This window comes from Pan troglodytes, chromosome 11 (assembly GCF_028858775.2).
Source record: "Pan troglodytes isolate AG18354 chromosome 11, NHGRI_mPanTro3-v2.0_pri, whole genome shotgun sequence".
Taxonomy (NCBI): Eukaryota; Metazoa; Chordata; class Mammalia; order Primates; family Hominidae; genus Pan; species Pan troglodytes.
Genome location: NC_072409.2, coordinates 110493698 through 110507864, shown reverse-complemented (window position 1 = coordinate 110507864; position 14167 = coordinate 110493698). Strand labels below are relative to the sequence as shown.

Genomic DNA, 14167 nt, shown 5'->3' with positions numbered 1-14167 from the left:
AGGAATAAGACATATCAACTTCATGTATCCTCTGATACAATGCAACAAGGAAGACACAAAAGCATTTTGTGGTTTAAGAAAAATAAGCAAAAACATTCACAATCTCAATCTAATCATGAGAAAATATTGAACAAACCCAAAGTAAGAAATTCTACTAAATAAATGACCAGTATTTCTCAAAAGTACTTATCATAAAAGCCAAGGAAAGAAAGAATAACTGTCACAGATGGGAGGAGATTAAGAAGACACCAATTAAATGTGATGGGAGATCTTGGGTTTGATCCTGGAACAGAAAAGGGACTTTAGGAAAAAACTGGTGAAATATCAAAAAAAAAAAAAAAAATCAGTGGTTAATAGTATTATACCAATATTAATCTCCTGGTTTTGATCATTGTACAATGACTTTGTAAATTGTTAATATTAGAGAAAGCTGGATAAATGATATACTTGAACTCTCCATGTTTTGCACCTTTTCTGCAAATCTAAAATTATTTCAAAATTAAACATTTTTTTAAAAAATATGGATTCACTTTTATTCTGAATGTCATGAGTTTATTCAAGTCTAATAATACTTCAGATTGTTTTCCTTAATACTCAACATTAAAGACATCTATGGGGGCTTTTTTCTCTCTCTCTAGAAATCCTCCTCCTCCTGCTGCCCTAAATTCTTCATTACCTTAAGGAGCCAGGTAAAGTAGAAACAAGACACGTAGAAGTCTAAAGATTTTAATAGCAAGGTTACCTGAAATTCTGTTTGAAATATGGTAGGGTGACTATGTGTCTGTCTGTGTACATATTATCAAAATGTATAAAGAAGGCAAAAACAATTATTAAAGCTATAGGATCATTTTTAATCATTTTACACCTGAAACCCTGCATATAGTAGGCATTCTGAAAATGCCTCACAGAATTAATAAATAATAAAGCAATCCACCCCCTTGCCCAAGCAATGAAGAACAAAAATTAATGAAAATTTGCTCTCTTCAGATTTATGAAAATAAAATTATAGCTTGAAGGAGGAAAACAAAAAAAAAAGCTTTCTGATGGTTACTGGATTCATTGGTCTCACTTAAGTTTGTGAACAAATCTAAAAACTGTGTGTCTGCCCTGGAGAAGTGTCTGTCCTGGACCCATTGTTTGCATGGAAGGGCTAGGCAGCCAAGGATCAGCTTGGTGGCTTGACCTTTCTTTGCCATTTATCTACCTTTGTAGAAAAGTGCCTGTGGCACTAATGACCTTTATTAACTGTTCTACTTTCACTTCCTACCATTTCTGGACATCAGAATATAGGAAATATTAAAAGTATTTTCATTAGCTCGCCAAGTGACTGCAGACATATTAATATCTGCCCCACATTTTAAGAGATTTGGTGGACATTTTTAGTAGGCTTTTTAAAAGTTAAATAATGCATAACAGTATTTGCATTTAGATACAGTCCTTCTTACTGTAACTAAGCTAACTTATTTCCATTCATTCCAGCTTTGAAAGAGAAAGACACAGCAGGTTGCCATTCAAACTTTGAAGACCAGTAAAGGTCAAGATGCACTTTTCAAAGGGGCTGTGTGGGCAGAACCTGGTAAGCAGTTTCTTTATCTGAGCCAGTTAAAGACTTAGTATGTGACCCCTAATATTTACTGTACAGTGTCTAGCTTCGGTATGCTTATAAAGAATGGACCTCATACCAAGACAGCTGGATATCCACACGCAAAAGAGTAAAGTTGGACCCTTACTTCATACCATACATAAAAATTAACTCAAAATGGACCCAAGACCTAAATTTAAGAGCTACAACTAGAAAACTTTTAGAAAAAAAACATAGGAGTAAATCCTTATGAAGTTGGATTTGGCAATGGTTTCTCTGATATGACACCAAAAACAACAAAAGAAAAATAAACTGGACTTCATAAAAATTGAAAATGTGTGTGTCAAGGGACACTGTCAAGAGAAAAAAAAAAAAAAACACCTGCGAATGGGAGAATATATTTACAAATCTTATAGCCAATAAAAATCTAGTATCCATAATATGTAAAGTACTCTTTTTTTTTTCTCATGATGTCTCGGTTTATTGCTCCCCTATTGGGCTTTCAGTTTAATAAACACGTAGGATCTCTAATTACAAGTGAAGAAAATGAAGGTTCATGACAAAACACAACACATTGGAGACACTTGTTAAAATATTTTCTCAAAAAAAAAAATGACTGTCCATTTTGACTTGTTTTGGTGCCATTCAAAATGTATAAAAAGCCTCAGCAACTAAATGAAGACTGAGTTTCAAGGAAAACAAAAAAAGTAAACAAGCCAGCACTGCATGTCTTAACTGAATTTTTACATGGATTTGCAGGTTTAATTCTACTTGCATACATAGCATCTTTGTTTTAATCTAACGGATTTCGAGAAGATCACATTGTACGCACTTGTAGAGTTTAACGTCTAAGTAGAATATGTCTATGTCGTAACGTGATTTTGAAAAATCAGAAATTACAGTCCATTGAATACATGATTATGAGGATGCATGCAATCATCTTCAAAGCTGTTGCCATCAGTACTCAGAGCAAGTTGCCTGGTATCTTGTTGAGACCTCACCTTCTGCCCTTCATGTCTGTCTTGCGGTAAATCAAGAGGCAAACCAGAGGCCAGCTCTCAGCACCAAATGGTCAGTGTCGCCCCCTCATCTTCTCACTGGGATCTCATCACCAATGTGCTCAACCCCTAAGTTGGCACCCACAGGAGACTTCCCTGCAGCCCTCTCCAGCCACAAGATGTCACAGTCAAGCGCTTAGAAATGCAGGACATGTTATGGAGCACGATGCTGAGGAGGAAGACCAAGACACAAGCCATCAAGATGACAGTGCACACCCTCAACCACATGGAGCTTTTCACCATGCCCCACCTGTCCTGCTCCTCCTCCGCCACCCCCTGGGGAGCCCTGCCTTGCAGAGGCTGCTGTCCAGCAGGGATGGTCACCACAGTGACGGACTTCTGCAGGTTCCTGGGCAGCAGGCGGCAGTTCATATCTCCGGGCAGCAGCGCGTGCTCCTTGGAGATGGGCAGGGGCAGCATGTAGCACCCACTGCCGGGAAGTCTGATGAAGACCGGCATGTGCTCCGAAGCGTGTGGAATGGTGATGACAGCCAGGACCTCGGGGTCGTCGAGGAGCTGCGACACGGAGAAGCCAGGGGGCAGCTTGGTGACACCGCTGCACCAGGGGCATCGCACGTCCTTCTGGCTGGTCCTCGTCTGCTGGAGGCAAACTGAACAGCAGGTGTGCTTGCAATCCAGCAACTTGGCTTTCACTAGGGGCTGTAGTAATTAAAACAGATCTGACATTCTAGCAGAGTCCTGGGACAGCGTCTCCATGGTGGACCTTGAGCAGGAAGGACAAGGCCAAGGGGAAGGGGAGGGAGCTGGTCTTCAGAGGCCGCCGCTCTGCGTCTTTCCAGTGCAGGTCATGGGGAGCTCAGACATCCAGCACTCACAGGTGTGTTTATTTTGTCAAAGGCCAGGGCGACCTCAGTGACAGACAGCTCAGAGCCAGCAGCGGGGCACATCTTCTTTCAAAACACCTAGGAATACAAGGCCAGCAGCAATGGAAATTTTCAAAGACCATGGCTTCTGGAAACAGTGGTTCCCAAGGAAAACAATGCAATATGATTATTTATCCTCCAAACTGAATCTGTCACTGAATCCCTTTCACTCCATTCTGAGCATGATGACATCAAGTGGAAATGGTACGCGTTTGGGAGGCAAGAGCCAGGAAGCACAAGTTTGAGACTGAGCTTTCTTCAGCGGACCTTTCTCCATGGCGGGTTCAGGCGCTCGCTACAGAGGCCACGGATGCTACAGCTTCGCGGGGTGGTCCTGGGTGCCCACCCAGCTGAGCCAGACACGCCCTACGGCCAGCGGCCGCCACGAGCCACAAAAAAAGACACAAAAAAGACTAGAACTGACATTTCGCCAAAGCAGATATACAAATGGCCATTAAGCCCACGAAAACATATTCAATGTTATTAGCCATTATGGAAATTCAACTCAAAACCAGAATGAGATATATTTCAAAACTACCAGATGACTAGAATTTGGGGAAAAAAAAAAAAAGAGAGAGAGAGAAAATAAGATTTGGTGAGGACATAAAAAATGGTAACCCTTACACTTTACAGTGGGAATGTAAAAAACTGTGGCCATGGTGGAAAAGAGTTTGGTGGTTCCTCAATAAGTTAAGCATAAAATTACCATATGACTCCGCAACTCCATTACTAGGTATATACCCAAAAGCATGGAAAACAACTGTTCAAACAAAAACTGGTATAAGAATGTTCACAGCAGCACTATACACAATATCCAAAAGGTAGAAACAACCCAAATATCCACCAACATATGACTAGGTAAACAAAATGTGGTATATCCATACAATGGATGATATTCAGCCATAAAAAGGAATGAGGTACTGATACATGTTACAACACGGATGAATCTTAGAAAGATTATGTTAATTGGAGGAAGCCAGACACAAAAGACTACATATTCTATGATTTCATTTACAGAAAATGCCCCAAATAGGCAAACCCATTGAGACAGAAAGCAGATGAGTGGTTGCAGAAAGCATATTAGTGGTTGCAAAGGGCTGAGGAAGGAGAGGAGGAATTGGAAGTGACTGGTTAACAATTACAGGGTTTCCTTTTGGAGTGATGAAGTGTTACAGAATTAAATAGTGGTGACAGTTGCACAACACTGTACATGTACTAAATGTCACTGAATTGTGGTAGACTTTAAAATGGTGACGTTTATATGATGTGTATTTTTTTCACAAGTGAAAAAAATTAACTTCAGAAGAATGACTTCAGATAAGGAACATGGGGAGACTACAACAGGTAGTGGGGACAGGAGGTATGGGCAGAAATGAGTCCCAGAACGACAAGCTAAATACGGTGTGGATCCAGGAGTTCAGTCATGCATGTACACCCACTCCCTCAGTGAACTTGTGTTGGCCATGCTGCCCCTTTATGAAAGACACTTCCAGGTTAAGTCCGCTCATACTTCTAGGCTCTGGGCCAACTCCCACTCACTACCTGGTCTTTCTCCCTACAAAGATTGTGCTGCTTTCTTCTCCTCCACCTACTCTACATTCTGGTTCCTTGTCACCAAAAGCCTCTCTAAAAGCACACACTGCACCTTCTTGCTTTCCTTAGAACATAGGACCCTTCCTATTTCAAGATGTTGGTACAGCCTTCTCCTCAAAAAACAAGCAAGTAAAGAAAAAACCAGATGGGGGGCACAAGTATGACAGATACTGGGAGTTATAAGGATTTAAGCAACTTTTAAATGTGCTCATAATAGTTATTTGCTGCTTTAACTTTTATGTATTTGACAAAGCATTTACTGAGCACACACTATATTTTATGTTGCAAAAACCATCAGGTCACATCACTACTCCTCTCAAAACCCTTTAATGGCTTCCCACGTCACTCAGAATACATTTCAAAACAGTTGTCCTGGGTACAAGGCTTGAGCGACCTCTGACCTCATCTCTATCCACTCTCCCCCATCCTTTCAGAGTTCTGGCCATACCAGCCTCTTTGCTGTTCTTCCAACTCACCACGAGTTCTCCCAGCTCAGTGTCTCTGCATTCACTTTCCTTTTGCCTGAAACTCGTTCCCTGGCTATCTGCATGGCTCACTTTGTCATTTCCCTCAAGGCTCTGCTCAAAGGTCACCTTCTGAGGCTTTCACTAACTACTCTACCAAAAATGGGATTTCCCATTCACCCACCCATGGTCTCCCATCATCATCCCTTACCCTGCTTTTTCCCCTCACAGAACTCATCACCACTAACACTCTGTGGTTGTTGCTTTGTTGCATGTGTTCCCACTGGAGTGTAAGTTCCACAAGGGAAGGATTTTGTTCACTATTATGTCTCCCCATCTAAATATTACCTAGTATAGAGCAGAGGCACCTCAATAAACATTTGGTGAGTGAATAAATGGCACATCTAATAAGAAAACTTTTGCTTTAATTACTGACTTTGCTGAGTGCTTACATGGGGCAGATGCTGTGTGCTAAATTCTTGTACGTGGGACATCTCACTTAATCCTCAGAGTAACTCTACAAAGTATCATACTCCTTATTATTAAGCTATATACTCACATGTGGGAAATGAGACACAGGCAGGCTAAAGCAACCTCCCTACAATCAAGAATTAAGTGGGTCTTATCTAAGGGACATAGGAATCAACTTGAAAGAGCTTCCATTAGCCAAAGATGGGATAACTTGAGCAAAAAGAATAACGACTACAACTGATTAAAGAGTTTATAGTCACAATATACAAATAAACAAAAATTATTTGGTAAATTTTGGAGACTTCTAGGGTATCAATTCACTATTCTGAAATTGCTAAATAAAAGGACAGAATCAAGCATTTATTTTGTTTCCTGTACAAACTATATTCCAGGATAACCAGGTAGTAAAAGTTCTTAATAAATTTCCACACAACGAATGTCAAAGGAATGAGAGAATATTTTTAAACTGCCATTTTTTTCAAGCCCTAATGAAGTCACAGATGTAGGCAATGATCATGAGTGGATGGTAAGGCCAGCCGATCACAGGTTGATGGGGAAACTTATAATGGGTAGATCAGGTTGATATGACTAAAGGTAAGACAACCAGACCTCATGAGCCTTATGATGTGATGTATTAGGAATTACACACTGCCACCTAGAAAAGATTCTTGCTAAAAGAACTGAACTGGAGTCTCATCAAACCTCTAGATTTACCACTTCATAGGAAGAATGAAGTATAGAAGAATATGCTCAGAAATACCATGAGGAGGCAATCAGCCAAATACAAACTGTAGCACATTCCATAGAACAGATGAGCTGGTTTCTTCAACAAATAAATAGCACGACAAGTAGAAAGGGAGGGATATTCTCACAAACTGAGAAAGACTTAGGAGTCATAATAATCAACTATAGTAGGAAAACTTTGCTTGGATCCCTATTTCAAACACAACTGTAAAAGACACCTGTGAAGCAACTGAAATTAGGTTGCATATGATAGGAAGAAATTATTGCTAATTTAGCTAAATATGGTTATATCTATAACCATTCTGTTAGAGAATCATATGGAAATATTACAGGTAAATAGAAATTTGCCTTAAAGTATATTCCAACAAAAAGGGGCAAAAAGGCAAAGGAAGATGGAATAGAAGAAAAAAGATTACCAAAATACTGGTTTTAAAGTTTTTTTTAAAAGTTTTCCTCTCCTCTACATGCACTTTAGCAAGTTAGATTTGCTGGTGGGTCTTAGCATTTCTTTCTAAATTGACAAGATTATATCTTCAGTTAATTGCTTTCAAAACACCTGGCTGACTTATTTTCTTAATATTTGCACTTTTAAAATTTTCTTTTTATCAGCATGCATATATAATTTACCTAAATATAAAGTTTTGGGGTTTTTCTCTCAAAATTCTGAAGATATGGCTCCATAGCCTGCTGGCACTTAGAAGACATTTGAAGCCAGATCAATTTTGGCTCACAAAACACTCTAGAATTCTCAGTTCCTAACACAATATTGAAACTGTTTGTTGTCACTATCACACCACTACCCTGTTCAAGAGCCTGAGTTCCTTGAAAGAGGGGATTGTGCTGTTTACCAAAGTATCTCTAGCTCCTAATTCAACTGGCACGTGATAGACACTCCATAAAGTGTACTAAATGTGTAAATGAATATTGTAATGCCAAAGGAATACCTCCCAGTGTGTGTCTGGAAGTATGTTTCTTTTTATAATTATATTTGGAACATACTGTATCTTTTACCTGCATGGTAAGATTTCACAGAAAACTAAGGGAGTCTATATACATTCTTCCTTCATTTTATCCTTACGTACACTCAGGCCTTTACAGACTTGTTTCTTCCCTCATATTCTACTGACATGGTTCCTCCCAGGCACTGACCTTTTTTGAAGGCCTTTGACTTCTCTGTAACATTTGACACCGTCGAAAACACCTTCTTTCTTCTTGAAACACTCTATGAACAGATTGCCAGGCCCCAGGTACCTCAACTACAGCTCATTAAGAAATTCAGATGGGAAATCTCTTTTTTATTCTTTTTCTTTTTTTTTTTTTTGAGACAAGGTCTCACTCTGTCACCCAGGTTATAGTGTAGTGGCATAATCACAGCTCACTGCAACCCTGACCCCCCCAGGCTCAAGCAATCCTCCCACCTCAGACTCCTGAGTAGCTGGAACTATAGGCACACATCACATTGCCCAGCTAATATATATGTATAATATATATTATATATGTAATATAGTCTATAATATATATTACACATATTAGATATTATATTACATGTTATATATTATATATAGTAATATATGTAATATGTATGTGTAATACATAATATATATAATATGTAATATATATATATTTGTCATATATATGACATATATTGTATATACTATATGCACACATCACATTGCCCAGCTAATATATATGTATAATATATTATATATGTAATATAGTCTATATTATAATATATATTATATATGTAATATAGTCTATATTATAATATATATTACATATATTATATATTACATGTAATAATATATATTATATATAGTAATAGATGTAATATGTATGTGTAATACATAATATATGTAATATGTAATATATATTTCTATATGTCATATAGTATATATACACTATATGTCATATATTATATATAATATATATTAGATATTAGCTGGGCAATGTGATGTGTACCTATAGTATTATATATAATATATATTATTATTAATATATTATATATAATAATATATAATACATAATGTAATAATATATAACATATTATAAAATATATTATATATTATTAACATATAATATATAACATATTATAAAACATGTTATATATTATTAACATATAATATATAACATAAAATATAATATATTATTTATTAACATATAATATATAACATATAAAATATATTATATATTATTAACATATAATATACTTAATATATGTTTATATATAATACAATATAATATATATTATTTATATTATACAGCAATATAATATAATATATTATTTATTATATTATATATTAATATATTTACATTAATTATATATAATATAATTATATATTTTATATATATATACACACAGAGAGGGGGAGAGAGGGAGAGACAGAGAGAGAGAGAGACAAAGAGACAGAGTTTTGTCATGTTGCCCAGGCTGGTCCCAAACTCCTGGGCTTAAGTGATCCTCCTCCCAAGTAGCACGAGCCACCACGCCTGACTGATCTTTCGTGTTGTTTTGTAGAGATGGGGTTTCACCGTATTGACCAGGATTATAGGCGTGAGCTACCCCACCCAGCCTATACATATTAATATTAAATAACTGTATTTTTTGGTTTATAGCTATGCCTCATTTTCTTAACACCAAAGTCTAACAACAGATATAAAGGTCAAAGTCTAGATCTCATGTATTTTTAAAAAATCTTTAGTTTGTTGCTTGAACACAATAAACAACAAATAAACATGTATTTACTGCCCAACTAATCTTTACATTGACCATAAGTGCTTTGCCTACCTAGCACTGTAGCATAGCATGGACCTACAGAATATGTTCTTCCCTCATTCTCAAAATGCTTTTCCAGCCACTCAGGTGACATAAAATTAGTTTAGGTGTGCCTCCTAGTGGCATTTTAAGGAAGTATTCATTTTTAGAGGAGTTTTTAGATGAGTTTACCACTCATCCACCATCCTAACACAGGCTAGAAAGAAACTGAAGTTTGTTGATAATCTGAAAATATCATTATAACTAGTAGCATGAATCCTCTCCATCACAATCTGAACCAAAGTCGTTAGTTAAAAAAAGAAAACCTTTTGATTTGAGGCCTTTCATAAATTTGGTTAATCAGACTCCAGCGATTGATTTAATTTCATTTCCTGATTGGCTTACTATTAATTGAAAACTTGCTTGGTTTCTATCTCCATTATAGATTATATTAAATCACTGACAATCACCAATTATAATTATGTAGCATCACAGAAAAAGAAGGGAAAAAAATGGTTCTCACCCCAGACCATTACATTGCATTACAGTCCCCTAGAGAGATTAAAATAACAACTCTGTGAAGGTCTGAGGTGGGACCCAAACATTCAAAAGGCCCTAGATGAATCAAATGTGCAGCCAGGATTGGGAGCCTGACCAGTGGTATAAGAGATGGGGTTGAATCATGAGTGGTCTTTTCCCCCAAAAGAAAAAAACAATAACACAAAATTACTGAGCTGTGATTTATCTTTGTTTTTAATCAAAAAATAAAGAACTAAAAAAACTCCAGTAGGATAAGATTTTATTTATTAGGCTTTACTCTAATAAACGTTTTGCTTTATTTCTTCTATTTATCCTTCTCATGAGGTGCCATTCAATTTAAAAATAGCCAAAAGACTGAATCACAGGCTAAAGATGTTATTTACACATGGTATTTCAATCGAATCTTTTTTAAAACTTCATCTTTGAAGACCCTAAAAAGACAACATCTTCTAGCCCAGTAGTCAATTCCATGCCATTTGCAGGGTCCTTTTCAACCCTAGGGACTTCTGGGACATGAGGTCAATTCCAGCCCAGCCTTAGCTATTTTGGTTCACTCAATACATAGGGAGGAGAACCCCCAGGGAGCTTCAGGAATATTGTCATAACAGAATTCTTAAGCCTAGTGGGAGATTCGCTGGTGTTCATCTTATTATACTCCATAACTTACATTTGATATAAATATACTCTGTGGTATATATCAAATACTTCATACTCTTAAAAAAGGAAAGAACAGCTCAAAACCCTAGAATGATGCTGGAAGTTTAATTCCTTCAAGTGGGACACATTCAAGGAACAACCCGATCTTCCGAAACTACTGTAGATGAGGATGTTTCTCTCTAGGCTGCCCCAGGTAGGATGAGAACTCAAGTATCTCTAGAGTTAGAACGCTGGTTCAACCATGTGGGTCTATATTCCCCTGTTCATCCTTTCTTGAAATTAAGAAATAATTAATAAAGTGTATCTTGATCAATAAGAAAAACCTAGTCACCTTAAGCAACGTATGTTGGGAGAATCAATCCACCATGGGCCAAGTCTTCCTGCACGATCTTGCTGGGTAGGATGAGGTCACAGGCCCTGACTGCTCTTTAGCTGGGCCATTTCCCAGAGTTGTGTTTGCAGTAAGCAACCCTGAGGGATGAGGTACCATCTCCTTCCAGTCAAAGAGCAGACTTGCTCATCACTCATGATGAAAGTGATAGAGTCCACAAGCTCAATGTACCTCAGCTACGTCACAAACCCAAAGCATCCATCCCAGCATCCAACGAGGCTCTCCTTCATCTCCTCTATGGGACTTGGAGTGCGTGCCGCTTTCTGTGCTACGAGTAATAAAGTCTTCTGCCAGCATCCATGAAATAATAACAGGCTAATTTATTACAGCAGTCCCCTCTTATCCACAGTTTCATTTTTCACAGTTTGAGTTACCCATGGTCAACCTCAGTCTGAAAATATTAAATGGAAAATTTCAGAAATAAACAATTCATAATTTTTAAATTACCCATCATTCTGAGTAATGTGATAAAATCTCCCACCATTCCAGCTGGGACATGAATCATCCCCTTGTCTAGTGTAGCCAAGCTGTACACACTACCTGCCTGTTAGTTACCTAACAGCCATCACAGTTATCAGATCAGCTGTCACAATATCACAGTGGCTGGTGTGCAGGTAACCCTTGTTTTACTTAACCATAGCCCCAAAGTAGAAGAGTAGTGATGCTGGCAATTTGGATATACCAAAGAGAAGCAATAAAGTGCTTCCTTTAAGTGAAAGGAATCCTCCCACTTCAAGCAATCCTCCCACCTCAGCGTCCTGTGTAGCTGGGACTATAGTTGTGTAACACCATGCCTGGCTAATTTTTTAAATTTTTTAAATGGAGATGAAGTCTCACTATGTTGCCCAGGGTGGTCTTGAATTCTTGGGCTCAAGCAATCCTCCTGCCATGGTCTCCCAGTGTGCTGGGATTACAGGTGTGAGTCATCATGCTTGATCACATGTATATTGTGACTAGGTGGGGGAAAGTAACTGAATTCAACCTATAGAGTGTGAGCAAACTTCACAATGAGTAAAAAAAAATTAAAGGGACCTTTATAGCCAATTCAAGATACTGTGATGTGTGTCAACACTCTCCCTACCCACTACATACAAATGTACAATGACACTGATGTATTACATGCTTGTATTATAAAACTCACAGTGACCAAAACAGACTCCCCAGTCAGGGATTCCCAGACCCCTTCTAGGTGGTCTAATAGAAACATAGAAGCCCAGGGAGGAAAAGAAAATCACTATGAAGCTCCAGTGAGGCCACTGCCCAGTGCAGCAGCACCACCTGCTTGGCACAGGCACCAAATACATCCTGTATTAGTTTGCTGGGGCTGCCATAACAAAGGACCACAAACTGGACGGCTTAAGCAACAGAACTTTATTGTCTCTGTTCTGAAGGGGAGAAATCTAAAATCAAGGTGTCTGCTAGGTTTGTTCCTTACTAAGGCTGTGAGAGAAGCGTCTGTTCCAGGCCCCTTCCTTGGCTTGTAAACAGCTGTCTTCATATTCACATTGTATGGTCCCGGTATGAATAGTCCAGTATGAATTGTATGGTCTTGTGTCCAAATTTCTTCTTCTCATAAAGCCATCAGTCACACTGAATTGGGGCCCACTCTAACGACCTCATTTTAACTTGATTACCTCTGTAAAGACCCTATCTCCAAACAAGATCACATTCTGAAGTACTAGAGGTTAAGGCTTCAACATATGAATTTGGAGACAGGAGACACATTTCAACCCATAACACACCCCTTTCAAAAAGGGGACGCAATCGTTGGTCTGCTGCTGAGCTCTTGTTAAAAATGAACCCATGGAGGCTTGTAACTCCCAGGTCTGACATCTCCATTTTGGGGTGGGTCAACCAGGACACAACTACTACGAGGAGAGTAGCTCCCACCCTCTCCCCCTGCCACAACCCACCCCTTGCTCATGGCCCACTGTAAAAGCAGTAGGTTCCCTAAACTCTACGCTGCTCAACTGTGACACAAATCCACTGAGGGCATAGCACTCATTTCGCCCATGCCCATCTTTGTCACCTCGGTGAGTTTTGGAGGACATGGGGAATTAACACCACCACGCTCATGCTCTTTGCTGTGCTGTGAGTAATAAAGTCCTCTGACTCTGATGTAGTTGTCTCCAGTCTTCTGTAATAGGCTAACACGTTAGCTTGCAAGTAGGGTAAAATCCCAGACCCTTCACAGACCCTGACTTCATGGGGACCAACATAAAGAGTAAAAACCCTGTAGTTTCCAAAGGTCTTTGACAAGGACGTGCTAAGCATCGGACACCTGGCTGATTTGTAAACCTAATACTTGGTCTCGCCTAGGTCACTGCTCTGTTACAATAATTCAGTTGTCCATTCTTTCAATTGTTTCATTGTCCCCAAAGAGATATTTATTCTGCATAAGACACTCTTGTCAGTCATCAAAAACGATAATAGTAACAACAGCAACAAATATTTATGAGGTGAGAAGCATTTTTCTAAAAACTTGAGGCATTGTTCTATATATTTCATCTTTAATCTTTAAAACATCCCTTTGAAGGGGATATTATTACCTCCAGTGTACAGATCAGGAGACTGGGGCACAAGTCACACAGTTAGTCAAGGGTGGGACTGGGATTCAAACTCAGGCAGTCTGGCTTTAGTCTTCATTTTTACCACTAGCTACATGCCTTACAGGAGGACTTTCTACTCCCAGAGCCACAATGGGCCACAGAGGCCTAGACATCTTTGTCTGAAATCTTAGGAAAATAATTCGGGTCAAACTTTTAAGACTTGATTTTTTGACTTGCAACATTTTAAAATGTTTTTTACAACCTGTATTAGGCAATTAGATAATCTTCTGCAGTGCTTTGATCTTTTCTATCCGGCCACGTCTAAATCCAATGTTAAGGTTTCACACTCCATGTTAGTTTCCTATTGCTGCAGTAACAAATTATATGAAGTCCGTGGCTTAAAACAACACCAAGTTCAGAAGTCCAAAATGGGCTGGCAGGACTGCATCCCTGTAGAGGCTCTAAAGAATAATCTGTTTCCT

General features: G+C 38.4%; 1 protein-coding gene and 1 pseudogene across 4 annotated transcripts in view; both read right to left on the bottom strand.

Annotated features, from left to right (window-relative positions):
- Window positions 1-14167, bottom strand: part of PLGRKT (plasminogen receptor with a C-terminal lysine) — a 74994-nt gene that overhangs the window by 54294 nt on the left and 6533 nt on the right. The window lies entirely within an intron of this gene.
- LOC134807751 (E3 ubiquitin-protein ligase RNF152-like) lies at window positions 718-3446 on the bottom strand (annotated as a pseudogene).